This window comes from Phalacrocorax aristotelis, chromosome 2 (assembly GCF_949628215.1).
Source record: "Phalacrocorax aristotelis chromosome 2, bGulAri2.1, whole genome shotgun sequence".
NCBI lineage: Eukaryota > Metazoa > Chordata > Aves > Suliformes > Phalacrocoracidae > Phalacrocorax > Phalacrocorax aristotelis.
Genome location: NC_134277.1, coordinates 132,523,405 through 132,546,363, shown reverse-complemented (window position 1 = coordinate 132,546,363; position 22,959 = coordinate 132,523,405). Strand labels below are relative to the sequence as shown.

General features: G+C 40.1%; 1 protein-coding gene across 2 annotated transcripts in view; it reads right to left on the bottom strand.

Moving 5' to 3' along the window:
- The window catches only part of KCNB2 (potassium voltage-gated channel subfamily B member 2), a 208,313-nt gene that overhangs the window by 147,074 nt on the left and 38,280 nt on the right, over nucleotides 1–22,959 (bottom strand). The gene's annotated exons all lie outside the window — the stretch shown is intronic.

Here is a 22,959-nt window from a genome sequence, read left to right as displayed (position 1 = left end):
GCAAGTCAATCTCAAACCCTTCCAGAAAATGTAAGACGGGTTTAAAAAGAAAATAACACGGCTTAAAGAAAATGGATTGGCCTTTTGACTTCCGTGCATTTAGGCCACGCATTTAAGTTTCTTCCCATAAACATGATAGTTAGAAAATCACTTTAAAATTATAGTGGAGATTCTATCACTCGTTTCTGAGCTTTTCACATCTGAGTATCATAGAGTTTGCAGCCAACTGTGAAGACTTGGCAACTCTGTATGGAGCACAACTTCCGGGGCTTTCCCTGACCCCCCCTGACGAGCCTACAGATTCTTTGGTTCTTTCCTTGAAGGAGCAATGCGCAGGAGCTCCCCAGATTTGCATGTGGATTGCAGCCAGCTGGCTACACTTCCTGAAACGCTTTTGTTGTGAGAGGCAGTTCAGTGCCCAGAGCAAATTGCTGCTTCCGTAGCTGCAAATTAGGCAAGAGAGAACAATGCACCACTCCAGCATATATATATTGCATATATATATGCAATATAATGTATATTTTTCAAAAGCATCATCTCATCAAACAACGCCAATCATTTAAATGTAAAGTTAAATGTTTTTAAGTCAAAAACTTTGTGAGAAATGTTTCACATGCAGAAATATTAGTTGAGAGCATGTGCAGGGTTAAAAGCTCAACTATGAGAAACATTGGCTGCATTTTCATACACTGTAATAATAGCTATCAAATTTATCAATTTATCAAAATTATCAAATGGCCAATTATACATCTAAATGGTCATCTGCATTTGCACCAATTATGACTACAACATATTCGTAGTAACTAGCCTTGCTGTTGTCTCCTTGTTTAGCTGAAAAGCTAGGTCTACAGGAATCTATCTGGAAATCAGGACTTTATATACCTACCTATCATAACTTCAGTCCAAGGATGATGACTTTCTTTTACAGCATCTGCTGCTGCTGTTTACACTAAGACAAGGCAAAGTGACTGACTCAAAATATTTTTGCCTGTCATGATGTATTGCAAGAAAAATCTGGAAAGTTTTTTAAAAGACAATTAAACTCCTTACATATACTTGGAGGACTGCCATTCATGCATATCTGGAGAAATACAGTAGTACCCAAGAATAGAACTCTAGTGCAAATTCAGTCACATTACTTGTTGATTATTAGAGATGATAGAACAAAATGTCAGCATAAGCTCATAGGAGACCATAGAATTTATTCAAATTCCACCAGAGTCAAGGGAAACCTTGCTGTAGGGCTTAAGGAAGCTTTGGGTCAGATTTTGCAGTGTGCATGCACGGTTTCTCAATGTGTGGGTCTGACTGGGAAATAGAGAATGGTGCTCACCAAGACAAGCCTCTGCTTCAGTGTTACAGCAAGGTCAATGCGTGGGTATGGGGAAGCATGTAGCACTTCTATTTCCCTTGTGCTGGGAAATCCACAATATTGGGGCTGTCTGGGAAGGAATCCACCCGTCTGTCTGATGTCATCTATACCGCACCGCACCAAGGCACTGGGAAATGAGTGGTGGATGCGCCATGGCTGGCCCATACGTGGCAGTTAGCATGTAGGGCTAACTGACCCACGTCTCGCCTCTCATACGGTGCCAGTACACCCTGCAACCCCTTCTGAAAGGTTGGGCTTGCATCCAAGGAGAAGACCCTCCTTGTATCAAATGCAGAATCAAGCCAATGCTTGCGTTATAGACGTGATGCATACGCTGTACTGCTGGGCAAGGCAGCAGTGAGCAGACCTCCTTCAACTTTCCAAATATTATAGGATCCTGCTTTTCAAAAAAAAAACCACCATGAGATGTGTTAAGTGGGAAGAAAAGGACACTATCTTTCTTTCTTGTTTTTGTTTTACTTCGTTTTTCTTTTTTCCCTGACAAATCTCATCTCCTGGGTCCAGAGTAGGAGTTTATTTAAAAAAAAAAAAAAAAGGAATTAAAAAGGTCATAAATACTGAGTTTTCTTTCCAGTCAAAAATAAAGACCAGCTGAACTTGACATTAAAAGGCCATCCAAAATCAGGCATTGATTTTCAGATAGTAGATGGGACTTTTGCACTCAGAAAAATGGTAGAGAGACCACAGAAATACAAATGTGATATTGAAAGGTTTCTGTTATTTTCCCTTAACTATTAAGCAGCTTTGGAAACTGATGTAGCTTTTCTTCAGACTTCAGGAAACAAGTTAATCTATTTTTCTGTTTTCATAATCTTCTGCCACATTATGCAATTTTCAAACTTTTTTTTGCAGCTGTTGCAGAATTTTCATTTAATATGAAAATTCACTTTAATAATTTTTCTTTTTTAAGGTATTTATAGAATTCCTCGCTTCCATTGAATCTGAGAGCTGTATTTAAAACATGAGTTATTGCTTTAAATACATTTTTACTGAAGAGTCATTAAAAACAAAATCTGAAAGAGCTCTGACATTTTGCATTTCCCCTTTTCTCTTTCAAATATTTCAGCTAGCTCTGATGATATTATAGCACTTAAGTCACTGTAAAGTTTCATTAATGAATTCTTTAATATTGTTAGATGTAAAGAATTATGGTGACTGCAAATAATTGTAATATAGAAGTTTTAGAAATTATTTTATTCCCCCTATGCTTTTTCTCTATTACTTGAATCTTTCGGTCCTTTGAGACTCTCCTGTTGCCTATGTTGCATGTATCTCTCACAGTAGACTGTCCAAAAATATGACTCTCCACTTTTTCAAATATCCATTGAGGTGACATCAGAAGATGCTGCACTTCATAAGATGCTTTCTATGGAGAGTGGGTCAGTCCACATTTTTTAGCTCTATCTGTATGAGCCTGGAGGAGACAGTGTTTCAATATTTTTAATACCAAGGCTTTGATGAGATGCTCAGAGATGGCTGGAGGGAGGTCAAAATATTCAGCCTCCATGAGCTGCCAAACACCCTGTGGATGGGGGATGATCCCACACAGCACCCTTGCACCACGAAGAGATAAAAAGTACCTTTGCAGTGACCCAGCTCCTGACCTGCAGACAGAGCTACCAGCCCTTCGCACCTTGCTGCTCTCATCTCCCCAGCTGGGGCTGCAGTGAGAAAGAAATGCCCTTCTCTCCTCCAATCTCAGCTGGCTGGAATCAGTCCCCGCACAACTGCCTGCTCCCCATCTGGTTAAAACACTGTCTAGTGATTGCTTTCTTCCCTTGCAACACTAATTGCTTCCATGCCTGCCTTAAAATACAGCTAAACGAAGCCCAAATATATCTAATGTCCTAATGTCCCAGTGCCTCTGGACTCTGGTATCATGAACCTCGAATAATGACAAAATGATGAATAGCTGCATGTTGCAATTCAAACTTTTATTACAAATAAATTTCAAAACAATACAGTATTTTTTTTATTTTGCCTGTTTTAACTCAGCTTTAAAATGGCTCTCATGAATTGCAAAAAGGCCAGTTTTACACATTTATCTCAAAGGGATCACATATACTTTGAGCAGGAGTTGGAAAAAAAATTGTAAGTACATGTATGTATTTGGCTTAATTAGGTTTAAAAAAATATACTCAGGTTGCAGACCTTTTAAAAGTTGTATTTGATTATTTTTCCCTAATAGAAAATATCCTTCCAAATTCGGTTGCAGTCATCTGTGGCATATAAAGAGAAAATCAGCACATTTGCAAGGCAGGTTGGAAGAAGGCTAAGGGAGACAGAAGATTTCTGAAGACTTGACAGAGTTTTAGTTTAGCAAGAGAATTTAGCTGATAGTTATTGAAGAGATATTTTAGTTATGACTAGAGAAGTATGTGGCACTTAGAAATGCTGAAAATCACGATTTTTTAATGGGCATTATGCAATTACTGTCCTAAAACTCATCTTTCACTTTTACTGCATTATTTACTAGGCTGGTTGTAAACTCTGAAATCTCTTTTTGTGTGGATTATATTTAAAACTTACAAACATGATTTGGCTCTAATATAAGCATCACTTTGCTAGTGGTGAAGATCAAGCTTCACCCCTGCCTAGGAAGTCTCTGAAGCCCATGTGTACAGAAAACCTGCTGTCAGAAGGGGGCTGGATGGCCTCAGCCTGCGCTGAAGTGCCTTCAGCTGGGTACTGCAATGCCTGAAATCCATCTTTCTTGCCCCTTTCATTGCTGGGGTTTGGGGTCCAGACCACCCCACTGTCATGGTGAGTTGGGTACCTCCCAAAAGGCAGGCGAAGGAGAAGGCACACACAGCTGGTCGGGGGCATTCAGGTTTATCTGCACCAGTGCTGCAGTCAGTGGGCATTTAATTATATCATTGGGTTTATAAATTAATGTAAGTCATCTTATAAAGGAAACTGCCTAACAAAGCAAAACTTCCAGGGATAGAACTGGTACAGCATCCCTGCCCATGCTGAGTGCCCAGGGGGGCACCCAAAGACCCCCCAGGACAAACAGGGGAGCTGCTGGTAAGTTTATGGCCTTTCTGGGTCAGGTGCTTGCTGAAGTGTCAGGAGTCTGGGCATCCTAGGCAGCAAACTTCCTTTTTTGCCCCTAAAATAAGTGTTCTTGGTTTGCTTCATCAAATCCAATGCAGAAACGATGAGCATTTCTATCTGCATGCATGTTGGATATGTTGCTTCCCCAATAAAGACATAAATGTATTTCTATAGTAAGAATTAATAAATTTTTATTTTATAAATATTTTAAATGGTATACTATATGGACTTACAAATTAAATACCTATATCTATATACACACATTTTTATAGATATAATTTTTTTCATACTGCCTCCCTGTCATGAGAAAAGGTATTTAATGTTTTGCCAGGACTTTTCTAATCTCTAATAAAGTATGTATACCTAACAGGCTCTCACTGTATTACAACCTTTGAAGAGTCTGCCGTGCTTTAGGCATCACATAAATATAAGGATTGTGAGGTTGGGCAAGAGCTGGCAACATGCAAGCAATGATTCTATTTTTTTCCTTATTTTGGCTAAGATTTCTCCTCAGCAAGTTTGTTTTTTTTTTCCCAAAAACTTCTAATTTACAACATTTTCAAGTCTAATTACTCAGATTGTAACCTGTCACATCAAGAATTTATTTACATACGTTTAAGAGCAAGAACCCATCACTGTTTTTTCAAAGCTAAATGGCAACTTAAATTTCTTCCCAAAAATTTGCACGTAGGTCACAGCTCAAGCGCTGACAGGCTCAGAGCACATTTTTACATATTTTTTAATTTGAAACTTAACCAGTTTAGAGTATTTTGAAATAGGGCAAACCCCCTTTCTGCAAACTACTGAGGCAGCTGGGTACCCTATGATGAAACCCAAGTGGAAATCCAACAGGCTTCACCAACAAAAACAAATCGCACCCCTTTAGAAATGTGATGCACCTGGAAACCAGAGGCAGAGCAGGCAAATAACAGCCCAGGGAAAAAGCTCATCAGGGCTCGGTGCAGGAAATCTCCATGCCTCCCTGTGTCCTGGCCATGGCTGAGAAACCCTGGAAAGCATTAAGGGTCAGATTGCTCACCACTGGCGGTGGTAAGCATATACTCCTATAAATAGTGCAATGACTTCGGTAACATCTTGCGTGAGCAAGAACTGGTGTGCAGAAACAAGACTACCCTGCATCAAACATAACAACATCCTGCACCTTTCCAGCATCTTTTCTCTGGTTCTCAAGTTCAGGTACTTGCAGTGCTCCTGTTATCATCAGCCACTTGGCACCTGGGAACAAAATCACAGCTGATACCTCTTCCCTTCATTTAGTGTGAGCAGCTTGTTGCTGAGTTGCAAAAGTGTGAGCCTGGAAGGAAATTTCAGACACCAAGTGTCAGGTGGGGAAGTGGGTAATTCTGCACTAAATGTTTCCAGCAGGGAAACTGAGTCACAGGAGAGTGAACAATTTCCCATGGTCAACTAGTGAGTCAAAGAAAGGGTCAGGAAAAGCTTGCAGAGTAGTGAGTATGGATGCCTCAAGATAGCAATGGGTGATACTCTTGTGATACCAATGGCCAGTATTACAGAGGCTGAAGCTAGTATTTCAGTTTGTGTGCTTGATTTTAAATTTACATCTTCTTTTATAGTTATGATCAGGATATGAAAGATGTGACTGCACCACCTTTCACTGGTTTCACAAGTGGCCAGATATGTATATTGTTTAGCAAAGCCAGGCCTTAGAATCTTGTTGCTTTATTCTTGCAAAGCAGGGCTCTTTTCTGGGCTTGTTTTTGGGACTACTGCACGTTCACAGCTGCTGGGAAGGCTGTTACTAGCTGGTAGGGTGGGAGTCATAGATCAGCTGTATTTGTTGACTCTGCACCACCACCAGCAGGAACTGAAGCATCTTGCTCCAAAAAATATGACAGATTTCAATGAGAATGCGCTTTTACTCAGTGAGACAAGGGATAGAGAGGGAGTGGGGAAATCCCACAGCAGGGGGACATGCATGCCTGACGCTCCTTCAGAGGGAAGTCGCAGTCATCAGAAGTGCTTTTAGGCTGTCAAGGCAGAGTGTTTAATGCGTTGTGCTGCAACTGGGTTGGCGGTGTCATTACCCTTTTATGTGGCATCCTCCCTCCCGCCTGTGTGTTGGTGTTGGTTTGTTCAGGTGCACTGCAGCAGCCACTCTTTCGCTTGCAGGGGACCGGCAGGCTCCTGCCTTGGGGCAGGGGTGGCCAGAGGGGCGAGGCTGAACCCACTGCACAGGGCACAGCCTCTACTCGGGCGATGCAATGATGAGACATGACACAGTGACCGCCCACTGTACGCTCCCCTGCCACAGCACTCTGCTTGTAAAGGCAAATTTGGCCAGGTTTGGGAGAGGCCTGGAGCAACTCAGCAAACCTGCAGCTGTGTTTGAGAGGCTGGGATTTTGCACTGAGCAACTGAATAGCACGTATGAATGAATGGGGCAACTGCACTTAAAAATGGGCTTGAGGCGGTATTTGAATCGCTAACCTACCTAATAAAAATCTGGTATTTGTATCTAATACTAATCTAATACTGTGCATTTATAAAGTCTTCTTCTGACTCTGAAAGCTCCTTCTGAAGACAATTAAACATCATGAGAAATGCACAGAACTCCCTTCCTTGGTGCCAAATCAAGCTACAGCTGGGGGAGTTTCAACTTTGATGTCACTTAGATGTTTTTATGGTTCCTTCAAACCCACACCATGTCAGAAGGCCAACACACTCACAGGGCCAGAACCACTCTCAGATCTTACCTGGGTCCTTGTGAGGAGGTGCTGCAGGCTTCCTTGTAGTTCCCAGTTTTAAATACACATCTCTACCACATGCTCTTTTTAAGGAAGTATTTCTCAAACTCCTGCTGGAGGTTAGATTTAAAGTGCTGCAAACTGATTAAAAATGTCATGTAGTTGTTTTAAAATTGTATGATGTTGCCAGAGGAATGGATGCATGATGACACAGTAACTTCCTTCATGTAAAAGTAAAAATCATCAAGAATTACTTGTGCTGAGTACAAGGTACTCGACATTTGTGAGATTGCCTCCTGCATATAAAGATAGCCAGCAAGGTCTGACTGTTCATGTACCTTCATGATGGGGACAGGTCACATGGATCCTTCTGAGGACTCCTGTCACCCTCAAACAGCCAAACCAATCTTTCCCGTACACCAGGGGAAATTCTAGAAATCAGAAGACTAGATAATCTCTGACTGTATCTACTGATGTGAAAGAGATGCTGTAGAGACAGGAGGAAAAGAAATTAGATAGAGACAGGGTACAAGATATGAATGACAAAAAAGTTATGGGAAGAATAAATCCAACCAAGCATAGGGTTGGAAGATAAAACCAAAAGGGTATGGACATGCTTGAAGAAAGACAAAGCGAGGAGGACTTGCAGTCCTGGAGGGAAGACAAGAAACTGGGCTGGTGGAGGACAATACAACCTGAAGAAAGAGGGAAAAACGAAGCATCAGGAGATAGGAAAACAAGAAAAAAGAGGAAAACCAGGGAAAAACTATACCAAGAAATCCCTGCTACTCAGAGTATGCCTCCATGACTCCTTAGTGAATGCAACTGCTTTCTGAGTGCGTGCTAGACTTAATTTGCTGTGTGTGATATATTTCAGAAGAACTTTAGATTTCAATATGTACTGTGAAATGTTCCCTGCTCAGCCGTTCCTGTAGAGTTGGGAAAATGGCAGGAAATCATTGCGAACAACAGCGAGTGTTATTTTGAGGGAGATATAATGGCTTGTTTGGTTTGACATCCAAAACAGATATAAGTGCGACAAAAGCATTTAAATGCTAATCTGTCATTTACATCGGGTAAACAAAAACTAACACGCATAAAATCTGTGGTGCTTGTGAGTGAGTGCTCTAGAAGCCTGAAATACTGCTTAATTTAGAGAAGACAGGCATTTCTTTGCAGGCAGAATTTATACCTGAAATGCATGAATTTCAAGAGCAAAATTTCCGTACTCAAACTTCTGTTTCCTGGTCGTGGATTTGGATCCTACAGTTAGGGTCACAGAAAGAAGTGATTTTTCATTTGCAGTGTATTTCTCAGAGATGGAAATATGCAGGCAAATATTTTCCTGGAGGAGTTAAGATCTGTGCAAACCTATCAAAATGTACCCCAAATGTGACCAAATGTGATACATTACATAGAGGTCCTAAATTCAACAGTTTCTGCCTTTTGTATATCCTCAGGTCCACAAAGCAATGGTAACTGATCAAGAGCCAAGGAAGTAGAAGGCAGCTCTGGATGAGTCTGTTTCCTAAGACATGTCACTGAGCAACTGAAAAAAACTTGGAGAACATTTCTAAAATCACAGTGCCTGCCACCAGCCTCCAAAGTGTCATACACAACCAGAGGTCACCAGGAATGATGCTACTGTCAAATGGCTCACCCCACTACACTGATGGAAAGAAAGGGTAGATTTCTTTCCGCTCTGGGATGAGTCTCCTTAGGACAGCAACCCTAGTGTCAGCCTCCAGCCATACTGCTGAGCAGCAGGTCTAGGTCCTCAGACATCATCTTCCTATAAATAAAAGGAACGGACCTGAGATTTATGTTATTGTCACAGGTTTGGTCTCTGTTGCAAGGTCTCTATGAATTTATAGTTTTATTAAAGCTTGTAAAAAGAAGAGGAGAACAGAGAGGCAAGAGTAATTAATTGATTGCAATGTATCAAAAAATACCCATAATCCTTACTCGGGGAAGATTTCTAACTTCTATCAGGGCCACCATGCTGTATGGATACGCAGGTAAAGAGGGGAAAACCTCAGATTGTGTTGTGCACCGATGGAGCTTGTGAAGGAAATAAACAATTTAAGATTCACCCAGTAGTCTAAAATCTACTTGAAAACTGTATTAGTCTCGCTACCCTTCCTGCCTCCCACCTATAAAGTTTCTTAATTATTCTGTTCTGCCCAAGTTTGTGATTAGCTTCAGCGTACCTATGTTTGCTTTTTTTTTTAAGTAATGTTCATTCTATTATGCCTGCTTGTCTGTGGAAGTCTTCAATACACACATAGACAAAAAATGAAAGAAAGTCTCTACAATGGACAAAATGTGGTCATATAACTCATCTCAAGCAAGCACACAAAATGACAGGAACAGAAAGAAACTATGTCTCCTGCTCCTTCTCTTTGTAACATGGTGTGGTTTATCTGTTTATTATCTACTCACGTAGCTTTTGTCACGCAAGTCTCTGAGCTCCTGATAACTGCCAAGTAACTTGTACAGAAAACATGCTTTTTTAGAAACGGAAAAATATTTTAGTTTCCAGTTGATGAGTGGCTGCTAGAATACACAAAAATAAAACGTAGTGCAGTTAATACGACATTCTGTAATGATCTATATAGATCTGACCTTCGCATGGTCACACTATCTGTGGCAGAACCCCTCACTTCTTAACTTTGTCTTTTCCCCATACACACTCTTCTGTAATACAGGAAAAAGCTATGTGTCCTCTTTGTATGAAGAACTGCACTTTCTTTTGATCTTAACATGACCTGTTTTATAAATATGTAATATATAGCCCTGGAGTATAAACATGAAACATCTGTGGAGCTGGCAACTTTCCCAAGCCCCTCAAATGGACAGTCATTTCTCCATGCCATAGGGAGGTGCTGGTTCATGGGAGGTCTTATTCTGAACATCACTTGTCCACTGCTTGCTGTTTGTTCTGTGACTGAAAACAGTAAAGAAGTGAAGGCTATGCCTTTCTTACACAGAGCCTGCATCAAAGTGCACATTAAAGACATCTTCCTAGAAATCTTAGATCATAGCTGACAGGTTCAGAACCAAATCATCCTCCACTTATCTTGAGACACTTACCCATAGGAGAAAACGTAATCATTCATTTGACAATCATCACCAAAGCTTGATGTTCTTCATTATATTCTATTTGTGTTTATGCTACGCATTTGAAAGCATTGACAGGACAAAAGTCTGCAGAAACTTTCTTCTCCAAGAAAGTTTCCAGCACTATTTCAAGTACAGAGTTTCAAGGTATTCTGGAACTGTCTTAAAACTATTCTGCAGGATAAAGAAGCCAACACAGTAGTCAATATTACATTTTGGAAATCTTTGAAATTAATCTATTGCTTCAAAATGTTTAATTATGCCTGTGTGGGCTTTGACATTGCTCTTTCAACCGACAAACATAATCTCATAGTGTGCCTAAGCCTCTCCACATAGATCTTACAAGCTTTAATCTGTTGTCAATATCCTGCCTTGGGTTTCATGACCTAGGTTCAGTGAATACTTTGGGACATCCAGCACATGGCATCAGACATCTTGGTGACACCAAACCTTGCACACTGCTGTTTAATGACCTCTTGTATTATTTTTGTCTGTTGACTTTCTAAACCCATCAAAGCAGATTACAGCCACTTACAGTGTTCATGTCTTCTGAGTCCTCTGCTCAGCTTAATTCAGCAAGGAAATCACCTTATCTGTCAGATATTCACTGTACCCCAAAATCTCTCTAAAATACATCATAATCCTTCAGTTGGACTAAGAAAGGATCCCTTTTCAAAAATAATTATACAATCCGTTTTAAACATCTTTTTTTTTTCGTTCTGATACACATAAAGGACCAGATTTTACTGCTTTCTCATTCTGTTCTGTGAGCAGTTCACTGATACCAGTGGAGTAAGGTATGAATGCAGATATCAGGCTACTACATTTAGTTATATAGTTCTTGTTTCAAGTCCCAAGTTTGTAAAATTACTCCAAAGCAATACAGCATAATAATGTACAGAAACTGAGCCCAGGCAACACAGGTATACATGCTTCTCAGGCATAATTCTTCATAGTTTTGCATACTTATACCCGGGATAAAATTTGCTATAATGAATACAAATGTGTTTCTCTTGCTTTAGACAGCCACTTCTTTTTTAATTGAAAAGGCGATTAGAGCAGGGTTTGCTGAGAGCTGTTGTTGCATCCCCATCCTCTGTCGTTGCCCCTTCTCAGGTGAAGAAAAATTAATATGAAAAATACATACATTAAAGTAGTAGCAAAGTCCACCATTGCCAAGTATTATTGAAGAATATGTGATCAGGATTGAATGGGATGGGGCAAAACTACAAGAAAGAATTTTTTTCTACCCTTTTGCTTGGACATATCTTTGCTCTGGATGTATCATCTGTAACCACCCATTCATATTGATGAAGAGAAACTGAAGCTAAAGAAAATGAAAACTTTTTAAAGTAGCAGTTGATGTTCTGTGTTAGCAAAGAGGTTAATATGAGCAGTATATTTAGTTGTTTTGTTTTCTCCTCAAAGAAAGATGACATGCTGCATTTATGCAGGAAAATTTACTGCCACCTGACTAAAATTAGACAGTCCACATTTATGCTTTGAGTTTATGTCATTATCCTGGGAATGGTGTGGGAGTTTAAACCTATAATCTCTGCATACACAGGGAAAGGATGAGGACTATTCTGAATAAATGTGACAGCCTCAGAAATTCAGGTCTTTTAGCATTTGACTCTTTTGGTTTTTTTAATGAACTTAAAGCATAGGTGCTGGAAAGCAAAAGTGGAGGGGAGAGGAAGGACAAGTAACGAAGCCTACCATATGGGTATTTAATGTATCTGCCAGCCTGCTGTTTAACCACTCTGGAGTCTTGTAATAGTATTAGCTGACACAGACGTGTGACCGTGCTTATCAGACGTCACTGAAGGGCTGAGAGACATGCTGCGGTGGTAAGCCTGGGACTCCAGTTTACACTGCACACTGCAGCTCTGAGTGGGAGCTGATCTGGCTCCTGCTAGACATAATTTCAGATGGCCAGCTACTTAATAGATAACAAAACACTGCCAGGTGTAACAACTCTTGATAGATTTTCTGATTTTCCGGAACTTCTGTTGACAACTTCTGCTTCACTGTGTTGACAACTTTTTTTAAAGCAAGCTCAGAGCCCAGAGCCTTTGCAGTCTACCATCAAGCTAACTGTATGGGGTAGGGGGTAAGCAAAAGCAGCTTTCAGTAAATAACACCAGTTCTCAGTAAATTTGTTGCGTGGATTTGTCAGACAACAACAATTTTTAGTTCTAGTCCTCAGACCTGGCTTTCCACGGCAGCTTTACATATTGCAGCATATTGTGTACTATCTCTGCTTCCTAGAATAGGCTGTAAATTCAGAGGCAGGAAGTAAATACCTAATCCAAACCCAGAACCAGTATTATTTTGTTTGACCTCACTGCACTCAGCTGCACCGTGTCTTTCCAGAAGCAAGCTCTTACAGTGAGGTAATTTTTTAAAAACGGGTGCAAGGCAATATTAAAATGTAATGGAAAATATTGCTGTTTCATTCAGATACCTATTTCCCACCAACCTGAAAAATTAAAATACTTCCTTACTTACCTGACGTCCATCTATCTGTAAACTTGATATCCTATATTCCAGACCTATCACAAGCATGCTGGTTTGGATGGTGACACAAACCCATAATGACGAAGATATCCCTTGAACAGCCTTAAGAGTAACTCATGAGCCTATTGAAAACTATCTGCTCTTTTCAGTTGCTAAAACTTCTGTGTTAAATCCTTAAGAGACTGTTTAATGGATGTAAGAAACTTTTCAGAAATTCCTGAGAGGCTGGATCACATCTTACAAAAGGAAAAGCAACTATTATCTCTGAGAGCATATAAACAGAAACCATTCATCTAAAAGCCAGAATACAGCAAGACTCCATTATGAGGCCAATTTTGGATAAATAAAGCCCTAGTTTCTCCTTATTCTATGTTATTTCTCCATTATCTTTCAGTCAATATAAAGCCCAGATACAGTGGTCCTTTGTTTTTCCATTAAATTAACTAAGTAGGCAAGACAGCAATCGTGCATTGTTTCTGTACACATCTACAGTCACGTGTGTTCATGTTTGTTCATGGGTAAATATGTGTCTATATGCTCATGACAATGGCTTTTCATCAAAATCAACAAGGCAAGCCCTTCAGGGCTAATTAGTTTTTTACTGCACAAAACCTTGGCAAAAAGTTCTCATTTCCTCCTATTTAACAAATTGGACTTCAATTGGCTCCATTTCTGTCCAAGTGAAACCTAGGTCAACTGTTTTCAGGCACAATGGGAATGTTAGTCCACAGTGAAGAGTACTTCTCTGATTCAGTGCCTTGGACCCATCTTTTATGGTGGAGCTGCTGCAAGGTCAGAACAACACACTTCTGTTCAGTGGCCAGTCCTTCTCTAGTCAGAACAGCTGTGAATAAGACAAGTTGCAAAATGTAGTAATTTTTAAGTTTTGTCCAGAATTAGAAAAAAGATACAGCTTCTGGGATTATTCTGCTGTCAAATCAATTGCCGTTCTTGCCTTCTGTCAGATATCCTCTGATCTTTCTCTACCATTCTGCCATTTCCCTTAGGACAGTATTTTTTTTCTCATGTTAGATGTCAACATGAGAAGGAGACCAAGGTTTTGTTGTTGGAGTAGAACAATTTCTTCCATGTGCCTTATACTACCAGTTCAATATACAGCACGTGTTAACTCCTGAGAATACATCTGATCTGAACTATCTCATGGCTAATGAAATAAAGTTATAGAAATGTGATTCACTTGAGAAAAATATAGAACACTGTCTGTCCCTATGTTGCTCAACAGAAACAGTAATAGATAAGTTTATGCAGACTAGCAAATTATTCTCACAGCAGAAGACATATTTAGAGACTCTGAATTAAAAATGAGCACATATGCTTTTATTCCTGGAAGTGTGACATCTACAGTATTGGCAGTTTGGGACCCAGTGTAACAGATTCTTAAGCAGTTTCCACCCTTCTGGAGTACCAGATTAATTCTCCACAGATGAATATGATGTAAATATGAAACACTTGGCTCCAGCTTGAAGCAGTCAGAAGTGATTTGCTGACTATCCCACCAACATTTCAGCAGGCTCTGAGCTACCTTATTATTCCTGTCAGCAAACTCTCAGATGGCCAATGCCAAAAGTTTCTGTTCCCTTCCCAACAATGCGGCAACTACTAGTGAGATACTCAGACAAAGCAAAACTGACCACCAAAAAATTGATTAAATATAACAGTTTAATTTCAGATTCTGTGTCACTGAATCAAAGTTAACCACCCAAGGAGATGGAGGACCTGGCTGTACTCTAGAAATACTTGAAGTGCTGCATCAACTGTGACAAGGAGCTTTGAGAAAAGCCGTAATCAGCAACAACATTGTGCAGATGTGCTACTTACATGGTGTATGTGCGAGTATGTAACTTTTGAGTAATAACTGATGAGAAGAAAACAGTATTTTTTTCATCTCCGTTGCCAGGCAATGCTTTGATCTATAAAAATACCCTACTAGCTAGTTTTGGGTAGGACAGATTCATTTCCTAAGTTGATCACACAACATAAAGCTTGGATATTACACTCCTGATACAAACGAAGCACTGTGAAAATGACCAGACTATAATGTCACCAGCCTTACCAGAGATCATTCATATATATGAAGATGCTTTTCGTCATATTTCCTCTTAGACGTAACATGTACTTTATCACATCATCACAATGTCTTTGAATCTGTTCTAGTTTTCCCAATAGTGTGACAAAACCTTTTGACTGATTTTCTAGTTCTTTTTCTGTGCCTATAAAGAAGACCATTTAACAGCACTATTCTCCTGTGTAGAATAATTCAGCATGTTTTGACTTAGTTTTTTGAAATTTGAATTACAAAATCTATCCCATCTATATAAAACTATTGACAGAACCAAGTCTGACCTGAGTGAGATTTCAAAGATTTAGAAAAAAGGCTGTTCACTGTTTGCTTATTTTACAGAAGGTGGATCACAAGACAAAAAAGTGCTGTATCTCACCTCTGTTTCACCAAACCAATCATTGTACTCAAATGCTGAATTTTAAGAGATGACTTGCAGTTACGTACATGATTAAGTTCACACCAAATAACACATACAAAATATAAACCACAAGTAACATGATGTGATGAAAAGAAAGTATTCCCTACTTATTCTGTAGACAATGTGGTAATGAATTTTAATAATAACTGTCATGGTTTCAAGGAGACTGAGTACAACAGTTTCTAAGAAGTGGTATGTTGTATGCATGTCACCAAATTTATTGCTTTGTTGGTATAATGCACTGGAGCATCACTCAGGGAGGAGCATGCCTTTGTGTGACTAGCTGCAAACTTTTTCTTCAGAAGCTAAGGACAGTTTAAACAAAAAACCAAAACATAAATATTTCTTTTGCTGTCTTCCAATACCTGGCTACGTTTCTGTGGAACACACTTTGTTTGCTGCTGTGCACTTAAGTAAGACATTGTAGCCCATTAGATGATGGATATCCACTGAGACAAATCTAGCTCCCATTTATTTCAGCACAAACTGAAGTTGCCGTTTGTAAAGAATCCTCATAGCTTTGGGCCAAATCCATCTATTTCCTATCAGCAGTTTGGAAAAGCTGCGGCTTCCATCCAAACAGAAGAGGCAGGAGAAGCTATGCAGACAACTGACCTTGCTGCCTCACAGGATGAGAGAATTGAGAAGGTCTCTTGAACTAACACGGTGAATGTGGAGCAGGACACCAAAGCCTGCTTTGTCTTCCCTTTCTCTTACCTCTGGTGAAGTCAGGCATACCGCTGTTAAGCTTCTGAGAGCTGCATTTGGTAATGCAGTATTGGAACACAACTTGGCAAATCCTCATCCATGCCACGCAGGTGCTCTGCCCGAGGTCCACACTGCCAAACCAAAGCACCCACCTGAGCCTTGAGCTCCTGCAGTCAGTGGAGGAGGGCATGTTACTTGAGGCTGTGCTCAGCCCTGCTGAGCTGTTTTCCCTGGCTATGGATGGAGCTGGAGACAACCAGGCTCCTGACTCAGGCACCTTGGTTTGGGTGCTGCAGGCAGAAGGGATGAATCCTTAGCGTTCCTGCAGTGGGACTGGGTCTGGAGAGCCAGTTCAGCTCCAAGTAACAGGACTCCTGCTGGCATAAAGGTTGGCTGAATTAAATCTCAAGGCTGCTGCAGATTTTGTATTTAGCAAAGTTGCCAAGTAATCCAACCAAGTAAACATTTTCAAAAATACATGGAATGCCTCAAAATTAAAGCTCAGTACCTAAATGATTTAGATACCTAGGTAAAATTCAATTAACATAAAACAGTTTGGAATGAGTTTAGATGGTCCAGTTCTTCCTATTTCTCTCTTCACAATTTTTTATAAGTCAAAAAACAAACCTTGGAAGAAACACTCCTTCCATACACTGCTATTTCAGCAGCAGCTGAAAAAGCTGGAGTAACAGGAGTTCAGCTACCAAGCACTTGAGGAAAAAAATATTATGAGAAGTGGGACACCCTGGGATTTATGTCAAAAGCATTTCTGAAGGAGCTGCTTATGTTTTCTCTTCCTCTTCATAAGATAAGTGCTGGAAACTGCTGATAAGGATTATATCTGAATATATACACATACATACATACAAGCACCAACATATATATACATATGTATAAAAAGACAGAACTCATGGTTTCAAAGCTGGACCCGATGGGAACACACAGCTTGTGTCAGGGCAGGGCTGAGGCTTCTCTCCGGGGCTGGGGCTCTGGGGGCCACCAGTGAGATGCTGCTCAGGGTGTTGGTCAGGTCACCCACCCCAGCAGCACCACTGCAGAACTGAGACCGCGTTACTGCTCTCCTTCTGAGCTTGCTGTAGGAAACCTCTCGTGCCTTCTGTAGTTCTTTTGTCTCCTGAAATTATATATAACATCTCATCGAGAGTTTTTCTGGCTTTATACAATGTCTCTAGGCATTGTGAGATGGTAAAATATTGGTGAATGGGACTACTCCCTGTCACGTGACCTGCTGACACTTGAAATGTTCTTTTGATTTCCCTTTTATTTGCACAACTTGTTAGACTAAAGAGCCAGACACCTTGTCATTTTCCTTCACACAGATCAACTTATTTCCTATTGTTAGAGAAACCAAACCACCACATATTATGTCAAGTGACATTTCTTAAATGCCATAAGATACAGAAAAAAACCTGTTCTTTTATGTTTTAGATTGATACCTTGACTTCTGTTTCATTTCATTGCACTAAAATACTTACTTCTACTGGGTGATAAATATTCCCTTACTAACCCTTCTAAAAATCTCTACACAGGGACTAAAATTTGCTCTGAGGACATTTGATTCTAAAGGACAAACAACTGAGATTATTTTTCTTTAGCAGATTTCCTAATCACATACTGCCTTTGCTTCGCTAGCTGGGTATATAATGAAGTCCTCTAACAACTTCCATATTTCAGTATTGCTAGGCTCCTGGAATGGAATTTTTACAAAATCAGTGGCAAGAAAGAAAATTTGAAACACAAGAGTCCAGATACAAAAAATATGAGCTCCATTTACAGTATTTCAAGTGTTGCCATATTTCTACACACAGGATTTATTCTATTGTAAACCTAGTACAAAAAAATACAAATTTTATTGATGAAGCCATTTGAAAAAGGTAGGGTTTAACAGGGACTGAGAGGGGAAATTACTAGGCAGTATTATTCTCTCTAGTCTTGAACTTGTTCTCTATGGCTGTCAACGTTTATCCAGCTACACATCTGTCTAAAAAGCTGCAGGGATGGAAGCAAAGGGGTAGTTGCCTTGGTTTTTAGCTAACCCCTAATGAAATCAGCATCCATAGGACAGAAAAAGTGCTATTACACAGTACAACAGGAAGGCTTCTGCATCAGCCTTGCCTGAAAGCAGACCTGACATAAGACACTCCCTAGCATGAGCCTGCTCAATATTTGCTTTTCACAAGGACTGTTATGATTAATGGGAGCTCATGTCTTTGCTATTTGTCAATGATTCACACTAGCATTCAAAAGAAAAAACATTCTCCTTTATTTCTCAATGCAAACATTCTATGACCCTGAAAAAGCCTAGTAGCTAAATGTTTTCAAAAAAAAAAAAAAGGAAAAAAGGGAAAAGAAAAATCCAAACCACCACAGCAGACTCAAAAGATCGAAACCTGGCTTTACCGAAGATAACCAACAGTATGTTGTGTAGATCCAACGGTGTTGCAGAGATGCTAACCAGCTGTCAGGGAGCAGCGCAGCACTGTCTTCTGTGTTGCTGCAAATGAGCCCCAGCTGTGCTTTGTCACTGGCCTTGTAACAAGGGGAGCTGCTGCGATTTGGCAGGGGACAGTGCCTTTTTCTTGACATTTCCCTTGGGTGTCTTTTTATAACTACATTTCTGCTAATTAACTTCACCTCCAAGCTGTGCAGGGTAACTGCTTCCCCTTCAGGTGACAAAAAGCCCCTACAGTCACACCTTGTTTGATCAACTGTTTGGGTATGAACAGCACAAGGACACAGATTGACTAAATAAACTCAACAACCGAAATAGCACTGTTAACCAGAAACAAGCAAACAAACACAAAACTCAGCTCAGGGGCCATTTGACCTTGGAATATCTAAAACACGCTCAGCAATGCCCTCTCGCTTTGAAACCTCCTAGCACGCTGTGGTGGCGGTACATGAAAAAGGAGGATGAGCTTTCCCATAAGATCAGTAGTGAAAATGTCCATGACAGGGCAGAGCAACAGCCCACCTAGCTCTTTATCACACACATCTGAAAGCGCCCAGTGCCAGGGAAAGAATATAAAAGGGAAGAGCTCAGGAGGAGATTTTCCTTGGTACCTATGCCTAACCTCAGCCACCTGTGGCAGGGGACTCCCAGAGCTGGAGCCCTAACTGCCTATAGCAGCATTTGAGGGATCTTTCCTTGTGCTTATGCTGTTTTCCTTGTTTGGACATGAGTTCTATTTTCTGAAGGCTTACTTATTTGCAATAAAACCCTTCAATTAGCTGTTTTTCCATGTCAGCTTGTGGGATTAATTTTTTTTCATAAGCGCTAATATAATTGCGCCAGGTCTTTCCCACCACCACCACAACATATACTCCTTTAAAGTTGATTCCAGTAAATTTACTCAGCTTTGTGGAATCTTTTATTTTGAAATTAAGTATTTCCGTAGTGGACCTTCTTATTTTTAATTTTTAAATGATGACAAATTTACAAACAGCATGCTTATTCTTAATAGCTTTTCTATGGTTAAATTTTGAAGCATACATTTATGGGGTCTAAACATCTGCTCTTTATATCACATCTTATCACGTGATTTTTGCCTTTGCAGACTCTTTGGTTTCCTTTAGCTTTTCACAATCCCCATCCTCACGCAGACAAAGCAGTGGCTAGTACAGCTATAGGATTTCATTCTGTTCATATCTGGGATTCTGGCTTCCTTCGGATAGTGTGAACTCTTAACTCCTAATGTCTAGGAGTCTTCCTCCAATGGTGGGACTTTCTCTGCCATTCATATATACTTTGTAGGTTGATATTACAGATTGATGGGTTTCCTTCCACCAAGGCTCTGAAACACCTATTTGGCTAATATCCTCAAACAAAACTAGGCATTTCACTCCATTTGCCTTATTTTTTTTGAGATATGTGATTTACATAGCACCTGAATATATATCGATCTGTTTGTTTTTACATATAAGGCTTAATCAGGACTTCGCCAGAACTTTTTTAAATCAATCTTTGTCCTATTTTTAATTAAGGGGAGAGCTTTTTCTTTATTTCCTTCCTAATGGATGATGACACTGATTTTGTGTGCTTCTTCACCTGCCATATTTTCCCTACTTTTTGTTTGAAAAAAAGTTATATTATGTCTTCAGGTCACTTGTTTGTGATACAGAGAAATGACTAAATGCAACGTTAGTTGAAGACTTTATCCAAGCTTATCTACTGCATTGCTTCTGTTTTTCAGCATGCCCACCTCAGCCCATTTCTGACCTGTGTTTGAATGAGAAATTGGAACAAGGTGAAGATAAAACTAAGAAAAGTTAACTCCATTCACAGAAGATTTATACATATTGTCTAAGAAATCTTCAGGCGTTATTGAACCTCCAGAAGCCCAGCTGGCGTGCTCTAACAGCACTGGCTATTGTAACCATGACCCTCGTCAACTCCATTTGCTGCACCTACATGTTTTTCCTCCTGCCCACCACCTCCTCTGCCTATGAGCTCTCTGAGATCGGTATGGTGTACACAGTGATTGTCTACTGGCTGCTGCAGCGCTACCTTAATGAAGATTAATTGTGACTATGAGTCACAGTGGAAAGGAAACAAACGTCCCGTCCAGATAGCAGTTGCAGGATAGGTCTGACAAATTATTTACTGTTCTGAATGTCAAAATTTTTGTCTTGTGGTCTGTCCACAATGCACAACACTGAGGCTGTCAGCACGGCCCTGCATCCAAATTAATAAGTCTTGCCTAATAAGTCTAAGGTAATGTAGCACCAAAGGGTGATGCAGCAATCCAGCTGCCACTCCTGGGGTAGACCAACTGGAATTAGCGTAGGAACTTTTGCCCTGCAACCCATTTCAGAATCCAGAGGAAGCTGGCTGCACCACTCATAAATTCAGCTTGTCCAAAGTACACTGGAAGAGTAGGCAGGTTGCAGCATCTCAGAGGAGATGCTTCACATCTGTTAATGAACAAAAGGAATTTTTCCAGCCAAAAGACCAGGACAGAATTAAGAATCAATGATTATGGATAAATATCTAAAGCAAAATCTGGATGCATCTGAAGACTTTCTTACTCTTTTATCTCTGCTCGAAACACTTCTTTTTGTTTCAAGCTACACTGTAGAAATCTGACCAAAGGCAAATGGTTACTATGATAAGTAGCAGTTAAATTCCATAAGTAGAGTGTAATCTATAAATTTTCTTTTAAATAATAGCACTGAACCAAACATGTCAAAAGACTCTGGGATAAACTGACATGTACACTATTGCACAGATACACCCACAATGTATTGGCTAAAATAGCTTATTTCCCATTAAAAGGAATAGAAACAAGATATCTGAGTCCCTTAGGCTTGCAAGCTTGAAAATCTCTGCTAGCATTATTAAATGAGAACGTTATTTAATTAGAAGTGGTGAGGGAGGATAAACTCTGCCTGCCTTAAGTCTAAAATATGCAAGACCAGATTTCCACAAAAAGAAAATTTGGTCCAGATGTAGGGGGCTGTGCGGGACATGAAAGATTTGGATCCAGCTTCCTGCTTTGTCATGGACTTTCTGCATGATCTTAAAGTAGTTGCAGTGTACTTCAGGTCCACATTTGTAGAACAGGCCTTCTCTGCTCTGTCAAACTACTGTAAAACTCAAATCACTCAATATTACAAGGCATTCAGTACTAAAACAATGACATTAGGGACAGATGAGAACATACATCTACTTGTCTGCATTTAATTTGTAAGCAAGGCTCATTAACTTTATTCCCCAAATACTATAAAATCTTCATGCTTTCTTTAATAGATGTGTTTTCACCCCTGAGGTGAGCTTGTGGCACTAAATCTTTACTAGGAGTGATTTACACAACAAAAAAGCTGACAATATCATATTAAATTTGTCTCAAGCACAACTTATACACCTCTCTGCGGTACCTTGATTTTGGGCTGGTGTGGTGACATGCTTATGTGACCTAGCACCTCGCTTTGCACAGTAACTTTTATATGCACATGCCTAACAGATATGCATGAGCTGTCAGTAAACATGAGGGAACAGCTGTCCCCTGCTTAGTTTAAAATTCTGTCCTACATAGTTGGAGAAAACACTACTTCGCTTTCACAGAAGGAATAATCTCACTCACAAGTAGGTTTGTCATCAGAGCTCGTCTTTCAGTAAATGGCTGTCACTACGCTGAAGTTCTGTGCTAGAATTAAGACATGGCAAACTGGAGAATCTTTGTATTAAACCGTATGACCACTACCTTATCTTTTTGAGCAAAAGGGCTGACAATAGAAACAAAAAGTTACATGAGATATCGAGCTAAGGGTTTTTAAGAAGAATTCAATAATACTGCCATGGCTTTTAGGTGCCAAAACCCTAATATGCACTAGGACTTCAGCACATTTAGATATGTGGCAACTATTTTTCTCTTGCTCCCTCCCTTGTCCTTGGTTTTCTTTTCTGCTGATCTCTTCTAGCCTTATGCAAATTATGGGGTGACTTAGACTGCCTATTCCATTTTTCTTGAACCCTTACCATCCGAAATAATGTCAGCTCTACAGCTGAAATATTAGGTTACTTATACAGGATGCAGACACAGTTATCTAAATTGCATATATTATTCCAATCAACATGCATTTTGCTGCTGATACAGGAATCCATCTTTTGACACATGACATGCCAGCCAGAGCACTGACACCCAGCTCTGTCCCCAGCGCAGCTTGTCTCCAAAATGGGTGGCAGCTCAGCTGCCCCAGCAGCAAGCCCTTGTACACAGCCCTCAACGTGCCCAGTGCCTTTCTGTGGCAAGGCTCCATGAAACACCAGCTGCTGTGCAGAGGCTGAGCTCTCAACATCACCAAGCCTGTTAGCCTCGAGGGTTTTCTACAGTCAAAGGACTATGCTGGAGATATATACTATTGGGCAGAAGAAACAGCATTCACTGGCACAACTGCAACTACAGATTTTGCA